The sequence below is a fragment of the Saccostrea cucullata genome, unplaced genomic scaffold, assembly GCF_032062105.1.
Source record: "Saccostrea cucullata isolate Sc308-1 unplaced genomic scaffold, CSIRO_AGI_Scuc_v1 ctg1947, whole genome shotgun sequence".
Classification (NCBI taxonomy): Eukaryota; Metazoa; Mollusca; class Bivalvia; order Ostreida; family Ostreidae; genus Saccostrea; species Saccostrea cuccullata.
The window spans coordinates 41,690-60,412 of record NW_026937422.1 but is presented as its reverse complement, the minus strand read 5'-3'; the positions used below and the strand labels follow the sequence as shown (position 1 = coordinate 60,412).

General features: G+C 32.4%; 1 pseudogene; it reads right to left on the bottom strand.

The window, feature by feature from the left end:
- Positions 1 to 11,396: 11,396 nt before the first annotated feature.
- LOC134248188 (uncharacterized) lies at positions 11,397 to 18,329 on the bottom strand (annotated as a pseudogene).
- Between the last annotated feature and the right edge of the window lie 394 nt (positions 18,330 to 18,723).

The window sequence follows — 18,723 nt, the reverse complement described above, 5'->3', positions numbered from 1 at the left end:
CCGATCGCAAAGCAAACACTCTCACACTAGGTTACCGTGACCGGTGAAATGATAATTATATCATGAAAAATGTTATATTATTACACATTACCATAACCCTAGGTCAGTACGCAGAATACACATAATGATTATGTTTCATTTCCTACATTAAACTGGTTTCTTAACTTTAACATTAAATTTCATATTATCGATATTTGATTTTTTTCGCATTCCACCTTGAGAAGAGTGTAAGAGGAAACACCCGCTTTCAGCTTATTTGATAAAACATTTTTAAAAAAAAATCCCGTAATTAGGAGGAAGTGGTTACTTACGTCAATTTATATATAAAATCTATTTCAAACAGGAAAAAACAATAATATTCCTTAAAGACAGATGATACAAACAAACTTTTGTCGAAGAATTTGAAAATAACAACTTGGGTCATGTTTAAATGAATAAAATGAATAACTTTCACCGCGTAGTTTTTAATTTTTTATTCAGATTTGCACAAAAATGGAATTTAAAGTGAAAAATATTTGTATAGATTAATAAGGATGATTTCAGAAGGGCACAATTTTGAACATCACAGAAGGTTAACAATTTCTTTATATTCTAGAAATTTATTATTTGCATCATTTGCAAGGAAATTAGGCCAAAAAAATATATGCCAATCCAGGCATCCATTTTTTGTTTGCATCATCTGTCCTTAAGACAGATCGTAACTTTCATTTTCCTTTCTATATGAAATGGCAGTCTAGAAATGACGGATCACAGTCACATGCTAAATTCTGCAGATAATAAGGTTCATACATAGGTGATCTGGTGTTATTTAGGTATATCTGGTGTTTTATGATGATATTGTGTAATTACGTAATGGATGTTTGCTTATATACTGCTCTACAACCAGCCTCAAATGGACTGATAATTTTACATAATTATAGAATTGTATGAGGCATCTATTTTACTTAAAACATTGTTGTTTAAATCTTTAAAATTAAACTATTTTAGTTCAGGTATCAAAATTTTCCTCCTGAAACCATGTAATAAGTTGACAAATGAAGAGAGTGGGGGGTTTTAGGCAGCTAGTGAACTTGTTTCTTTCATTAATTCCATGTGCAATTGTATATTTTAGCAGGAATTTTTACAATGCTCAGGCAGTAAAGGAATTAATATTCTTTTATTCTGATTTTTTTGTTAAGTGCATCATATCATTATTACGGAGAGTAAAAATGCAAACTTTATCTAAACTTTTAGTTGGATGATAAAGTGAAAATCATAAGGTTTTAAAAGAGCAGCAATCGGCGAACAACCTCGTTTTATGACTAGATTTACATATTTCTTTTATCAAAAATGGATTTATATCCGATAACTTACAGCTACTCTTTTAAAACCAATTCAAAAATAACCGTATGGAAATTTATTTTTAAGGAAGGTAATAACTTGCTTCTTAAAGAATTTACTATTTTGTTGTAATTTTTTCTTCAACCTTTTCTCTGCACATATTACACTTTTTTACTCTATAGCTACATACTATGTTTTAAATTCTGTTAAATTTTATCACTACCATCCGATAGTATATTATTGGACCGGTGTAACGACGAAAAGTGACCCCGGTAGAATATTGTCCAGGGGGTCATTTTTCTACGTTAAAAATGACCCTAGGTCAATATTCTACGACAAGTAATGTCATTTTTCGACTGTAGAAAAACATTCCAGACCATTAATTCTACGACCGCACACACGTTGAAAAATGCCCCCCATAGAAATTTGACCCCTTGCTTTTTTATACTATAAACCCTTATATCTGTGTCTCCTGATATTTCTAATACTTTCAAATGTAAGTAGGGTGAATTTTTTATGTACTTAAAAACTTTCCAACATATATTTGATTGCATATCAAAGTGGACTTTTACGAAAAGCACTGACTTCTACAGTTGACGGTTTACTTGGACATTTAAACTTGTATCATTTAGGGAAGTACAAAATTGATAATGCATAAGAAAACCTTTCTAGGTATGGTGTTAGGTGCACTAACATGTGAAGAGCGGGAGGTTAGGGTAGGGTGGTTGTCGTTTTCTTTAAGGACAACTTATATGTGCATTTAAATAACCCGTTATTTTCGTTTATTTAAATGTTGAGCAAAATATTTCTAACATAAAAGAGCTACCATACATAGCCCTAGAGTTAAAGTAAGCGTCAATTGTAAAAGTCAGCGTTCCTCGTAAAAGTCCAACAGTAACATCACAATCAATGTATCTGGTATGGATTTATTTTTGGCTTGCAGAATTTCAAGAGTACTGTGCAATAATATATTCAAGAAGTGGTGTGAATCAGATGTGGATACTAAAAAATTCCAAAGAACTTTTAGACAATTTGGAATCACAAGATTTTGCCAAAATCAACAGCTTAAAAACTTACGACTTTTCAAGTTTATACACAACCATTCCCAGCGACAAATTAAAATCCAGGCTTTTTGATATCATTGATAGCTGAACTCGTAAATTTACTTACCCCACCTCTGTCGATTTTCCCGTGAAATCCTGGCTTACGATTGGTTGAAGTCTGTCACGTGAAGGCGGTGCATTACTTATACCCGGTCAGTTGTAATTCTATACCCGGTCGATGTATTACGTCAAAAACACAAACATGACGTCATAATAGGCACGGTGTAAGCCTGATGAAGTATTTAGCAGAGAAAACCATTTTATGAACTACAGATAAAACGTAAATGTTTCATCGGTGGGGTGAATTCGTTACTTAGTCTTTTAGTGACAGGGTATGGGATGATACCTGGTTAGTAAATTTCATACCTGACTCGGTTTCGCCTCGCCAGGTATGAAATTTACTAACCAGGTATCATCCCATACCCTGTCACTAAAAGACTATGTAACTAATATTACCTGGTCATTGGTCTTTGCAAAATTATTTTGTTAAAACACATTCTGATTCCATGCACACACAAGTACTCTGATGTTAACATCAAAAAGATGCTTGAGTTTCTGATTGACAATATCTATGTGGTATATGAAGACCAGGTTTTCCAACAATCTATTGGAATTCCCATGGGTTCCAATTGCGCTCCCTTATTAGCAGACCTGTTTTTCTATTCATATGAAACAAAATTTGTGCAAAATCTTATGCGTGAAAAGAAGAAAACACTTGCTGTGGCATTCAACTCCACATGTTGATATATCGACGACGTATTGTCAATTAACAATGGCAATTTCCATTCCTACGTCGATACGATGTATCCTGAGGAGTTTGAGATAAAGGATACTACAGAGTCTGACACTTCTGTTTCATACTTGGATATTTTACTTGATAAAACCATTAATGGTAATTTAACAACCAAGCTATATGATAAACGTGATGACTTTAACTTTTCTATCATCAACTTCTCTTACTTATGAAGCATTATACTTTTATCACCTGCATAAGGAGTTTATAAATCTCAGTTGATTCGATACGCAGGATCATCCGCTACGTATGAACAATTTCTAAAACGAGGTAAATTATTGACAAGCAAGTTGATGAAACAAGAATATCAACAGTCTCGTCTAAAGTCATCATTTCGTAAGTTCTATGGTCGATACAATGACCTTGTCAGCAAATAAAATTTATCATTGAGTCAAATGCTGACTGACGTTTTTCATACCAATTGTTAGTCCATTATTTATACACTGAACTGAGAACAGATTTTATCGTTATTTCCCGATCGTGACAAGGAGCACACGACGGGTGTGACTGGTCAGCAGGGGATGCTCACTCCTCCATGGCACCTGTTCCCGCCTCTGGTGTTTAGGAGGTCCATGTTTGCTCTGCTCCTATTTTGTATTGTTTTAAGGACTTTGATATTGATATATTTTTTTTAAGTTGTTTTATGATCTTAAAATTCGAACAGAAGACCTACTCGTTGCTTGCAACGAGATCTCATCTAGTTATTATTATTATTAGGTCTTTTCACCTTTCTGTGGAAAGACCTCTTGAAATGCTTCTGTTTATTATTATTATTAGGTCTTTCCACCTTTCTGTGGAAAGACCTATTGAAATTGTTCTTTTTATTAGGTCTTTCCAGCTTTCTCTGGAAAGACTCTTGAAATGCTTATGTTTATTAGGTCTTTCCAGCTTCCTCTGGAAAGACCTCTTGAAATGTTTATGTTTCTTATTATTATTATTTTTCCGTTATCGACTTTTGAACCGAAAGACTTATCGAAAAACTTTTTGCTTCATGACACTGGAAAACAAAAGTTATTTTGAAAAACTACCCAAGGAGTATGACCTATGACCCCTTTCGGAGTTACGACCCCTTTCGCAATAAAAGCTTGTTATCGCTACTCCTCCGAAACCATAAACCGCAGAGATTCCAAACCTTTATTAATGTTTACCACTGATTTAGTAGATTCTCCAATCAAACATTGCAAAAGGATTCGTAAACTCTTATAATGAATTACTGCCCCTGAATGTTTGCAATGTTTACGAATATCAAGTTATTTTCTTAAACGACAAGTAGTAGAGACATGGGACCAACTGCAAAAGATTCATTGACCTTTGACCTTAAAATTTAGGTCAAGTTCAAAGGTCAAGGTCATTCAAAATATGTAAAATTAAGCATTTTTTATAGCTCTTTTGTTTTTTACCAAATTGTAAATATCTTTGCATCTTTGATATGTACTCTTAAAACCATTTCAAAGATTTCATTCTTGTCCCCAAAGATTGACCCCTCTAAAAGTTAGTGCCCCTTTCAGTGTAAACCCTTGTTATCGCTACTCCTCCGAAACCATAAACCATAGAGGTGCAAAACCTTCAACAATGTCTGCGACTAATTTAGTACACTTCCCATTCTATAAGTGCGAAAGAATTCATAAACCATTTTAAGTTGATATTGACCCCGACACTTTCTCATGTTTACGAAGAACTGAAAACTTCTTTAAGACAAATTGTAAAGACATGTGGACAAAGCATGGGATCTTTAGACCTTTGACCTTGAGGATAAGGTCAAAGTCAAAGGTCAAGGTCATTGCGAAAATAAAATTGCTTATAAACGGGTTTTTTTCAGTGGGGGGGGGGGGTAAAATGACCTTAACCTTTGACCTTAACCCTAACTCAGATTTATATCAATTTTATTTAGAATTTATATTAAATCGAATGAATCTGGAAAATAGCGAATTTTTCCTATCAAAAAATTTCCACGCTCTCTGTGACACAGTTTTCTTCATGAAATGCATGTTTCAAGTTTAATTTATGCTGATAACTATTAATCTAATCCAAATAGAGATGAATATTCAATCTTACCCATGAGTTCACCAGATGGGTCAAAATGCGCCTATTTTTCATTTTATTGTAAACACAGTGCCGACACGGAAGTTCGAATGCATCATAAGCTCTGTATGATTAACTCAATTTATTCAAAGTATAAACCAACTCAAATGAATTGTTTTTACAGGAAATCGGCATTTATATTATACACCAATCGTGTTTCTCAGAACTATTCATTATTCCCGACATTGTGCCAAAAACAAATACACGTGTTTCTGTAGCGTAGATCTGAGGGTCCCGAGTTCGAATCCTACTTGAGGAGTATTTTTTTTTCATTTTTCTTCTTTTTTTTAACCCAAATGACACGGAAACACTTAAAAAGCTGGAAAGACGTGTAATTGTTCAGTGAACAATTAGTCTACTAGTTATTTTTCTTTTTTTATTATTATTATTTTTCCGCCGCATGTTTTTGAGTTTCAAGATTTATCGAAAAGGTTTAAAGACCAAAAGAATGTACTTCATCAATGATTTTCGCAGTTAACCCTGCCTATATGAACTTTGACCCCTAAAGGAGTTACGACCCCTTTCGCAATAAAAGTTTGTTATCGCTACTTCTCTGAAACTGTAAAACGTAGAGTCACAAAACGTTAACCTATGTCTACGGCTAATTTAGTAGATGCTTTAATCTGTCTTTTTGAAAGAATTCGTAAACTTCTATTATGAACTATGGCCCCAGAATGTTTGCAATGTTTATGAATGTCAAGATCTTTTCTTAAACGACAAGTCGTAGAGACATGGGACCAACTGCAAAAGATTCGTTGACCTTTAATCTTATTATTTAGGTCAAGGTCAAAGGTCAAGGTCATTCAAAATATGAAAAATTAAGCTCTTTTTATAACTCTTTTGTTCTTCACCAAATTCTAAACAGCTTTGTATCTTTAATATGTACTCTTAAAACCATTTTAAAGATTTCAGTCTTGTCCCCTAAGATTAACCCCACTAAAAGTTAGTGCCCCTTTCAGTGTTAACCCTTATCGCTACTCCTCAGAAACCGTAAACCGTAGAGGTACGAAACCTTCAACAATGTCTGCGACTGATTTAGTACACTTTTCATTCTATTAGTGCAAAAGAATTCGTAAACCATTTTAAGCAGTTTTTGACACAGACAGTTTCTCATGTTTACCAAGAACTGAAAATTTCTTAATGACAAGTCGTAAAGACATGTGGACAATGCATGAGATCTTTCAGCCTTTGACCTTGAGGAAAGGTCAAGGTCAAAAATCAAGGTCATTGGGAAAGTATTAAAATTACTTATATACGGGGGGTTTGGGGGGTAAAATGACCTTGACCTTTGACCTTGATCCTAACTCAAATTCATTTCAATTCTATTTAGATTTAATATTAATCGAATGAATCTGGAAAATAGCGAATTTCCTATCAAATAAATTTTCACGCTCTCAGTGACACAGTTTTCCTTATGAAATGCATGTTTCAAGTTTAATTTACGCTGATAACTATTAATTAAATTCAAATAGAGATGATTATTTAATCTTACCTATGAGTTCACCATGTCTGTCAAAACGAACGCACCTATATTTTCATAAATTGTAAACACAGTGCCGACACGGAAGTTGGAATGTATCATAAGCTCTGTATGATTAACTCAATTTATTCAAAGTATAATCAAACTCAAATGATTTTTTTAATGTTTTATATAGGAAATCGGCATTTGCGTTATACACTATTCATTATTCCTCTCTATGTTCCATAAAAAACAGATAAATACACGTGTTTCTGTACTATTTAACAACGCACGTGTGTCTATTTTTGTTTAAATCCATGTGCTTTAATTTCGCCTGTCAATCTGAAGGTCCCGAGTTCGAATCCGGCTGGGGGCACAAATTAATTTGGAAATCATTTTTTTTAATTCATGATACTGGACATTAAAAGTCATTTCGAAAAACAGCCCAACATATATGACCTTTGACTCCTTTCGGAGTTCTTGCCCTTTGTACAAAAAACCTTGTTATCACTACTCCTCCGAAACCGTAAACGATAGAGGTATGAAACCTTTACCAATGTCTTCTATTACTTGAGTGGACTCTGGAATCTATTCATTGCCCCTTGCGTAAAAAACCTTGTTTTCGTTATTCTTTTGATACCGTTAGTCATAGAGACGTGAAACCTTCACTAATATTTTAAGGGTCCTTAGTCACAACTGAAGACTTTATATGCAAAAGGATATGATGACTCCTTACATGTGTTATTGCCCTTGAACGTCTTTGAGCTAATCATAACACCTTATAACTTTAACACTTTATGTCAAAGAGACATGAAGTTTATTGCAATGTGACCCTTGACCTTTGTCCTTGAAGATTAGATGAAGGTCAAAGGTCAAGGTCATATAATTTATTTTTTGAATTTTTCATTTATTATCTTGAAATCACTTTTGCTATTTTTCATTGTAATTGATTTTAAAAACTTTAATATAAAACAAAATTGATATTTAAAGAAGGTGGAAAGACGTCTTATTGTTCTGTGAACAATAAGTCTCCTAGTTATTATTTTTCCGCTATGGACTTTTTTCCGAAAGACTGATCGAAAAACTTTTGTGTTCATGATACTTGAAACCAAAGGTTATTTCGAATAGCAACCCAACGTATATGACCTATGACTCCTTTTGGAGTTCTCGCCCTTTGTACGTAAAACCTTGTTATCGCTTCTCCTTCGGAACCGTAAACCGTAGAGAGATGAAACCTTCACTGAAGTCTTCAACTAATATAGTAGACTCTGGAATCTATTCATTGGGAAAGTATTCGTAGACCCGTTTAATGAGTTATTGCCCCTGAAACTATTTTGATTTTAGAAATTATCAAATTATCAAAAATTGTCAAAACGAGAAGTGATAGAGACATGGGACCAACTGCATAAGATTCATTGACCTTTGATCATGAAATTAATGCAAAGGTCAAATTTCAAGGTCATTCCAAAATTGAGAAATTAAGCTCTTTTTATATCTTTTTTGTCTTTTAACATATACAAACTGTCTTAGCATCATTAATATGTACTCTTAAAACTATTTTAAAGATTTAATTCATATCCCTTAAGATTGACGTTATTAAAAGTTATTGTCCTTTGTGCGAAAAACTTTGTTATCGCTACTACTTAGAAATCGTAAACCGTAGAGGCATGAAACCTTCACTAATGTTTTCGACTCTTTGAGTAGACTCTGGAATCTTTCATTGTGAAAGTATTCAGCGACCCCTTCGATGAGTTATAGCCCAAGAAACTTTTTGAATATTAGAAATTATTAAAAATTTTCAAAACGAGAAGCGTAGAGACATGGTATCAACTGCACAAGATTCATTGACCTTTGATCATGAAATTAATGCAAAGGTCAAAGCTCAAGGTCATTCCAAAATTGAGAAATTAAGCTCTTTTTTATATCTTTTATGTCTTTTAAAATATACAAACTGTCTTAGAATCATTAATATGTACTCTTAAAACTGTTTCAAAGATTTAATTCGTACCCCTGAAGATTGACGTTATTAAAAGTTTTAACCCATTGTGCGAAAAACCTTGTTATTGCTACTAATTAGAAACCATAAACCGCACAGACATGAAACCTTCACTAATGTTTTCGACTCCTTGAGAAGACTCTGGAATCTATTCATTGCGAAACTATTCAAAGACCCCTTCAATGAGTTATTGCCCCTGAAAGTCTTTGAATTTTACAAATAATTAAAAATGTTCAAAACGACAAGTCGTAGAGACTTGGAACCAACTGCATAAGATTTATTGACCTTTGACCTTAAAATTCATATAAAGGTCAAAGGTCAATGTCATTCCAAAAATGAGAAATTTTGCTCTTTTTACAACTCATTTGTCTTACAACATATGTCTTATGTCTATGCATCATTAATATGTACTCTTAAAACTATTTCAGAGATTTCATTCTTGTCCCATAACATCAACCCTTATAAAAGTTATTGCCCCTTGTGCGAAAAACCTTGTTATCGCTACTCCTCCAAAACTGTAAACCTCAGAGACACCAAACCTTCACTAATGTCTTAAGAGTTTTTAGCCCTAATTTCACTGTATAAGTGCGAAAGGATCTGATGACCCCTCATATGAGTTATTGCCCTTTAACTTCTTTGTACTTAATATTAAACCTTATAACATGAAAACTATAAATCGTAGACGCATGGGATCAATTGCATTGTGACCCTTAACCTTTACTTTTTTTCTCTAGGTCAAAGGTGAAGGTCATTCCAATTTTTTAAAATTTTTCATTTTTTCTATGCTTTAAGACAATCTTGGTTTCTTTTTCATGGAATCTAATTTTAAGGAGTCAGATATAAAATAAATTTGAAATTCAAAGAAGGCGGAAAGACCTCTCATTGTTCTGTGAACAATAAGTCTTCTAGTTATATTTTACTTGAGCCCATATTAAAACCCCTGTGTAATTATTTATTGAGCCCCCACAATTTTTTGTCTTGAATATGAGATTTAAACAGCACAATAATACGCATGTTAACACTAGTAAACAAAATAAAATAATTCACAATTAAGTTTAATATCAATCATACGTTTTAATAATTTTTTTTTTTTTTTTTTTTTTTTTTTTTTTTTTTTTTTTTTGCTTTCTTCTGATATAATATGTTATTTTACTTGAGGTTTTAATTTTTCTTACCGTAGTGGACTTTTTTACATTTCCTTACATGAACAAAAATGAATTGTTTTTTTTTTTTTTCAAAAAAAACTTGTTTACGCACAATTATAAAATAGCAAGTGAAAACTGTGGTAAAACAAAGATTTAAAAAAAAATTCAAACAATAGAAATATATGAATAGGGTATAAATAAGAAAATTTTAGAAGCTAAACCAGATGCCTAGGAATTGTAAGAATCCACTGTTGGCTGCTTACAACCACAGTAAGCCCTTTTTATTGATCAAGTAGACGGAGGCGAATTCAGTACAAAATATAGGCTAAATAAATAAATAAATGAAATAAAACATGCCAGGAAAGATACAACCAGTGATAGTTTATGGTTACTAATAAGATTAATATATTAATATAAGAGAAAATAATGTTTTTAAAGGAAGTTGTCTGAATATATGTAACACCATTTCACTTTTTTAAAATAATCTTTCGTGAAACAATTTTAGACAAACTTAGAATTTTAAAGCGTAGGTTCTTAACGAACATTTTAGATTAAAGACCCTTGGTGAAAAGGTATTTCTTCGATAACCTGCTGCTATTCATTTAGCAAGATTATAACATAAAAGTTCAATTTTAACCCTTTTATCTTACCTCCTTTCAAAACTAAATGAAAAACGTATGTAATAGTAAGTCAGTTGAAAAGGAATATTGAGTTTAGGAACAGGAGTCAGGTCCAAAATAATACCAACTAGATATGTGTTCTTATATTTTATTTACACCGCTGTTAATAACAGTGATTTTTGAGAATTTTTAATTAGCCAACATTTATATTAATGAAGCATGAGAAGAATTTATTTATTTCTTAATACAACTTTTAATCTATTTCAGAACAAAACTAGGGTTAATGATTCCCATCAACACTACAAATAATTTTTTTAAGGACAGATGATGCAAACAGATTTTTTCTTTGAAACGGAATTAATATCATGTCACAAGTTTAGAAAAATGGAGGGTTCTTAGAATTTTTTCTCCTAAGAACTGGAATATGAAAACATCTTGGAAAATATTAGTAATATTGCTTTGAAAAAAAAAACAAATATAGACAAATCACATTCAGTAAAGGTTTACAGATGAAAACAATTTTCATAATATGTTATCATGGTGCTAAAAGTGTAATATTAACTTAAGAAAAATATACCAGGCCAGGTAAATTGTATTAGGAAAAGCTATTTGGTAAAAATCAGCCTATGTGATATTGCTAATTTTTTGTCATTTTGATCTTCCTCTTAAAATTCACCTGGCTTGGTATATTTTTCTAAAATTTATATTACACTTTTAGCACCAAGGTGACATATTCTGAAATTTTTTTTCACCTAGCTGTAAACCTTTACTGAATGTGATTTGTCTTCACATTGTATTTGTTTTTCATTGTAATGTTACTAATATTTCCCAAGTCTATTTCATTTTCCAGTTCTTCGGAGAAAAATTCTAAGAACCATCCACTTTTCTAAACTTGTGACATGTTATTAAATCTTTTTCAAAGAAAAATATTGTTTGTATCATCTGTCCTTAAATCATCTCCTGCAATACGTTTATGAGATGTATTGTATTCTCTTAACTTTTCCACCATAAAACTCATCAACAAAGAGATCGTCATTTTTATCCACACATAACCCATATGGATCTTTCAGGTTACAATTATCTATATAACTAAGAAACTGTCCATCCTGGTCTAGAATGTGTATACAGTGGTTATCACTGTCTGCTGTCAGAATCTGACTCTGACTGTCTGTTGATATTCCACAAGGTAGAAAAGGTTCATCTTTGGTAGCAGTACGATGACCAGTGTATCTAAATCGGAGATTTCCATTGTGGTTGACCACTATCACAGCACCGGCCTTATAGTCAGCTACACAGACATCCAGGTTTCTGTTCTCAGTTATGTACTTAATGTTTTCATTTCCTGAATATAGAGTTTTACCCTCACCATCGAACTGGATGGTTTGTTTTTCTATAGAGCCTGAATAACGGACGACTTTGGATTGAGTCTTATCATCACTGTACATTGTAACAAGGAGATCACTAGAGGGGGTAACACAAAGATTGAGAGGTATCCAGCCCTGTAGTCTGATCACCTCCTCCGTTTGTCCATTTTTGACTTTATTTACCGTCCCATCTGAATCAGCGTACATTAGATCTCCGTCGCTGTTCAATGTTATATCACAGAAAAAAGAGTCTGATTTAGTTTGGATTGTATTTATAAGTAAGCCCTGAATGTTAAAGCAATAAACATCCCTGGTGTCGCCTGCACTTATCCAGATTTTTTCTTCACTGTGACAGTAAACACTGAGAAGTGTTTTATACCCAGTATTAATGGTAGTTATAAGTATTGGTTCTTTTAGCAGTTCTTTAGTAAATGCTTCCGATTTCTTGAGTCTGTAACCATTTTTATCTTTTGTGATTGATAATGGTGACAAAGATCCAATCAACTTGTAAAGCTGATCTATATTTATTGCATTCGGACTGAACCTTGGCAGTGATACCTGAATTTTGGAAGGAAGTTTGCTGAATTCTTTGATTGTAGAACTGTATTCCGTTACTTTGGACACTTTATTCGATTCTTCAATTTCTCTCAGTTCAGACTGTGTCTGTTCAATAAGATTTTGTATACTTTTAATTTCATTTAAATGTGCTTTCAGGATGCCCTTGTGTCTTAATTTAATGTCATCAATTTCTGCTATCATATTGTCAACTATTCTTTTAATTTCTCTTTGCCATTCTTCACCCTGATTCGACACTGCCTTCAGTAGTTTTTCATATTTTCCATCCAAGTTAGCTATCTGAGTTTCTAATTCAGTAGCTATTTCTTCATAGGTTGGAGAAATAATATTTTCTAATTCCTCAGTATCTTTTGCAATTACGTCTCTTTTTGAGCTATAGAGATCAAAAAGAATTGTTAATGTATGTCCCTTATGTGTATTAGATAGTGTTGTACATAAAGAACACACAGATGTGTTGCATTCTTTGCAATGAAATTCACATCCTTTTGTTTGATGGTTTGAGCATTTTGGATAAATCAAAGTTGATTTTCTATGTTCAATAGGAACAACTTTATGTTTGTCATAGTCATCAGAAATATGTTTTCCTACACAAGAGATGCACAGATTGACATGACAGAAATCACAGTAATTCGTCGCTATCTCTTTATCGCAAATGTCACAACGGATTACATCTTGGGCACTGGTCCTTGGATCCATATTGAATCTAAAATGTGAATGACAAACTAGTGTTACAGAAGGATGATTTTCTTTATATATTTTTTTTCTAAAGAAAGATATATAATCATCGGTAAATCTTTCTCATCCAAAGAGATTAAATATAATTGTTTATTAAATCCATTAATAATTTATTCAATTATAATGAGTCATATTGTTTCCAATCCTAATACCATTAGTCCTATTCTCATTTATTTCCTAAAAAATGATAAGCGAAGAATTATTTGCTGATACTTTGAATCGTATTGATTTTCTTTTAAAACGAAAGTGGGTTTGAATATATACGCATTAATTAATCAGATCATTTTTTTTTTCTTTTTCAGAAAAAGTTGGTCATTCCATTACATAACAGATCGAATCTTTTTTTTTCGGAGTATAACACTTTTATTTATCAATGATAGCCTAAGTGGGTCAGAAGTAAAAAGAGCGTATTATTATTAAATTGATATTGCCCTACAGAGCCCAGACACAGTTAGGCTATTCAAAGTACGTCAAATAGTACGTCAAATTTCACATCTATCATGTACTTACCTCTAAATTCAAGCTATTTTAATCAGGCAAAGCTATCTCCTAATAATGATAAAATACAATTAACTTTAGTTTTCATTTCTTTTCTGGAAATAGCAATGCAAAATGGCTGATCTTATCACGAGCTGTTTGTGTGTAAATATCATGGTCTGGTGTCAGTAAGAGTTATCTATCTTCATAGTGTAAACTAAGAATACTAAAATGATTAATTTTAACAAGATGTTACTTCACTTAAGCACTACTTTTTAGACATAAATAATGTGCCTCATAAAATTAGGTCTAATTCTTAAAAACTTGATTCAGGTAAATAGAGACTGACAATAAATTGGACTTTGGAGACTTTTCGATTTAGTAAATACATTATTATCTTAATCCACATCTTACAGCGAGCTCCATTGTTTGATTTTATCACATTCTTATTCTTCCAGCCATAAAACAAAAATCTGTGTCACTAACTGCAGCTCTAATTATTATCTCTTATTAACCCGAGGGGCAAAAAGCCACATGGCATTTTTTAAGGGAATAAATAATTTTTAAAATAATTTCACCTCTAAAACTATCTAGATATCTCTAAATAATTAAACAATTTTCGAAAACAATAATCAATCAACATATCAATCATTAAAACAACCTCGCTTTAGGAAAATTGTCGAATTTTTAAAAGTTGCTTTTGAAAAAGGAGGGAATCAAACTTCAATCACAAGCATGAATAAAAATAATTTAAGTGGGGTCAGTAAAAAACAAAACAATGTCACATTTTATCAAATTTATACTTACATGCACTTTCTTTTTTGCAGATTTACTTATCATTTGATGTTTTAATATAACGAATACATACTATTCCCTGCATACAATTTTTTTTTTCAATTTTGATATATACCTTAACTCTGTGCAAAATGTGTCAGAGGATATACCCCGCTTTCCATCCCCTTATTAAATTACTTGTGTTGTATAAAAAAAATAAGGACTTACACACCATAGCCGCTCTTCTTATCATTTTCAAAGGCCGTTGACGAGTTTTATCAATGAAAAAGAGATGTACTTGCAGCAAGTGTCAGAGAAGTTTGTTTGGGTTTTTTTTGCCAGTAACAAGATGCACGTTAAAGAAAGAATACCTTGTAACGGTTCTGATGTGACGGACAAAGGAATAGAACAAGTATAAAGAATTTATGCTTGATTTATTTTTCAATTAGTTAGAAACAGGATTTGCAGAAACTTTTAATATGTTTGTTGAAATACAGCAGTAAGAAATGTTCTTTTAGATTTTGAAGTATCATTTCTCTTGACACAGCCCTTGTATGTTTTACCAATATTGTAACGATATCAATAGCTCAGTCATTTAAGTTTCGTCCACGTCGTTATCAGCAAAAAAGAGATTGTTGAACGATTAAATGCTGATATTGGGTATATTGATTTTAAATAATTGGTTGGGGTGACACATGATAATAATACAACATATTTTTTCCATCTAAGTTTTTAGTAAGTTTATATCAGCAAAATTTTGAAGGGAAATGGCTACTGTAGTACTCATTATAGGTACATTTATAGATAAATTATAATAATTCACTTTATGATATTTCATCATATGCACCGTATTAAACGACCTTTAATTAACTGTGACTCGCCTTTCTCTTAACAATTGCATTTACAGCAGGCTTGATGCAAAACATGAGGTCCCCTTCTTATTGATCTTGTAAATATGACACTACATGTAAGTTCATTAATAGCAGATAATTTGCCTTGAATGAAAGGAGAGAGCATTTGTATGTCAATTAGAAGATTTAAGGACATGGGGACACCTAGGGAATGTCCCAATCGGATGGTATGCAAATAAACATTCTTCAAATGCGCTGAATAATTTTATCACCGTACTTACACTGAGCATTGCCAAATATTTTCGGTTTATTTCATTACATTTCATTGAATTAATGTATGAACCAATTGAACGGGCTGATATGAGACCACTCTGGCTGATATGACAAATGATATGAATTTTAGTATGTGATATTTTCTATTTAAAAACTAAATGAAAAATCTATGAAATAGTACATCAGTTGAAAAAATAGAGAGTTAACAAACAGGAGTCAGGTCCAAAGTTATACCAGCTAGATATATGTATTCTTATATTACATTTACCCCGATGATGCCAACATTGTTTTTGATGAATTTTAATTGACTTACATTAATTACTTAGAATCATGACAAGACTTTATTTAATCTTTAAAAAAAATTTTATTCTATGTCAAAACAAAAAGAAGGTTTAATGATTACCTCCAGCATCACTCTAAGTATACATATTTTTAAAAGTCAGGTCTTGTAATATTTTTATTTAAGGTATTTTATTTTCTTAATTTTTCCACTATAAAATTCAGTTACAAATAGATCGTCATTTTTATCGACATATAATCCATAGGGATCTTTCAGATCACAGTTTTCTATAAAACGGAGGAATTGTCCATCCTGATCTAAGATGTGGATACAGTGGTTATCACTATCAGCTGTCAGTATTTGACTCTGACTGTCAGATTTTATTCCAAAAGGTCTGAATGGTTTATCCTTCGTAGTAGAAGGATGACCAGAATATCTAAATCGGAGATTTCCAGTTTGATTGACCACTACTAGGGCCTGAGCTTCCCAGTCAGCCACACAGATATCTAGGTTTTTGTTCTCAGTGATGTACTTAATTCCGTCATTTCCTGAATAAAGAGGTTTATTCTCATTATCAAACTGGATTGTTTGTTTCTCTGTGGAGCCTGAGTAACGGACAACTTTGGATTGTTTTTCATATCCTCTGTACATGGCCACCAAGATATCACTAGAGTGAGTGACACAGAAACAGGGAAGGTTCCCAGCCCTGTAGTCTGAGCACCTCCGTTGTCTCACCGTAATTTATCTTATTTACAGTCATTGACGCCCTGTCGAAATCAATGTATACTAGATCTCCGTCACTGCCCACTGCTATGTCACGAGGCCAGAGCTGTGGTTTTATTTTTACAGTTTTCATGAGCAATCCATGGATATTAAAGCATTTCATTTCATCAGTGTACATTGCAGATGTCCAAATTTCTTCGTCATTTACACAGGTGACACTTTGGAGCCATCCAACACCAGTAATTATAGTACTTAAAAGTTTTGGTTCCGTCAGTAGTTCTTTGGTTGATGTCTCTGATTTCTTAAGTCTGTAGCCATTTTCATCTTTTGTTGTTGATAATGGTGACAAAGACCCAATCAACTTGTGTAGCTGCTCTTTATCTATTGGTTTTGGGCTGAAGGTTGGCAGTGATATCTGAACTTTGGGAGGAAGTTTGCTGCATTCATTGTTTTTAGAACTGTATAATGTTGTCTTGGACACTTCATTTGATTCTTCAATTTTACTTAAATTTAGCTGTGTCTGTTCAATAAGATTTTGTATACCTTTAATTTCATCCAAATGTGATTTAAGTATGCTTGTGTGTTTCAATTTTATGTCCCCATTTTCGGCTCTCATTCTCTCCATAATGATGTTAATTTGTCTATGCCATTCTTCACCCTGATTCAACACTGCTTTCGCAAGTTTTTCGTATTCCCCATCTAATTTAGCTATCTGACTTTCCAATTCAGCTGCTATTTCTTGATAGGTTGGAGAGATAATGTTTTTTAATTCTTCATAATCTTTTGCAATGACGCCAAGATTTGAGCTATAGAGATCCATAAGGGTTGTTATGGTATGTTCTTTGTGTGTATCAGAGATCGCAGTACAAAACGAGCAAACGGAGGCTTTACATTCTTTGCAATGAAATTTGCAGATTTTTGTTTGATGGATTGTGCATTTCGGATAAATCAAGGTGGATTTCCTTTGTTCAATTGGAACAACTTTATGTTTGTCATAGTCATCAGAAATATGTTTTCCTATACAAGAAATACACAGATGGACATGACAGAAATCACAGTACATCGTCGCTATCTCTTTATCGCAAAGGTGACATCGAATTACATCTTGAGCACTGGTGTTGGGATCCATGTCCAACTGAAATGTATAGAACATCATTTTTTGCATTACAGAATGAGATGACCAAGTTTATGTACATTTTTTGCTTAAATTAGTTAATAGCTATTATGTAAAATTAATTATGGTTCATCTAGTGTTTTATTACTTGGAATTTTTTGTTTCAATTATTGATTCTGTTTAGGGGGAACTTTATTTTAACACTATTTATTCTATTTTTTTTAAATAAATATAATATATATGTAGGAGTTCTTGAGTTATACAATTTTCCAGTATACACGATGTACAAATATAATTGGTTTTCAATGAAAACGAAAGTAATTTTATTCTCAATTTGAGTACATGTACTACATTAATGCTTATTTCGAAATTAAACTGGTTTGTTTATTTCTGAGAAGCATCTTAATATTATTACAGATATATACTGTCCATCATTCCGGTCTCTGTGTGCCTGGTGATGCGTTTCCTTCCATTTTCTAAGCAATATATCAAAATAAAGTAGCCAATTCTTTAATATGCAGAGCTAAAAAGTGACATTTACACTTACGTCAGCTGAGGTACTTCAAACTGATAGAAAGGTTCCTTTGACAGAAAAATATACCACTAGCATTTCAGTTTAATTTCTGTATGTGTGAAGGGAGGATTCGGTAATGGCGGACCTTATCACGAGATCATCTTCAGGTAAATATACAGGTGCACTTCTTGCTCTCTGTTCATTTAGAGTTATCTCTCTTTATACTGAAAATAACATATTGTATGAAAATTACCTTTAAGAATCTGGAAATGTGAAAAAAACTTTTTCGAACGTATTTCTTCTTATATTTCTTTCCATGTGAAAATACTAAGGATCCTTTTCTATCTCTTAGTTATTGTAAAAATATTTTTTCCTAATTACATCAGAAATTTTTTTATATTCCAGTCGTATGAGTGATTTTACTTATTCTGAAAATTGAAATAAATCTTAATCATGGGCCCAATTTTCATTTTATAACAAATGTGCTCTCTCTCTCTCTCTATATATATATATATATATAAAAG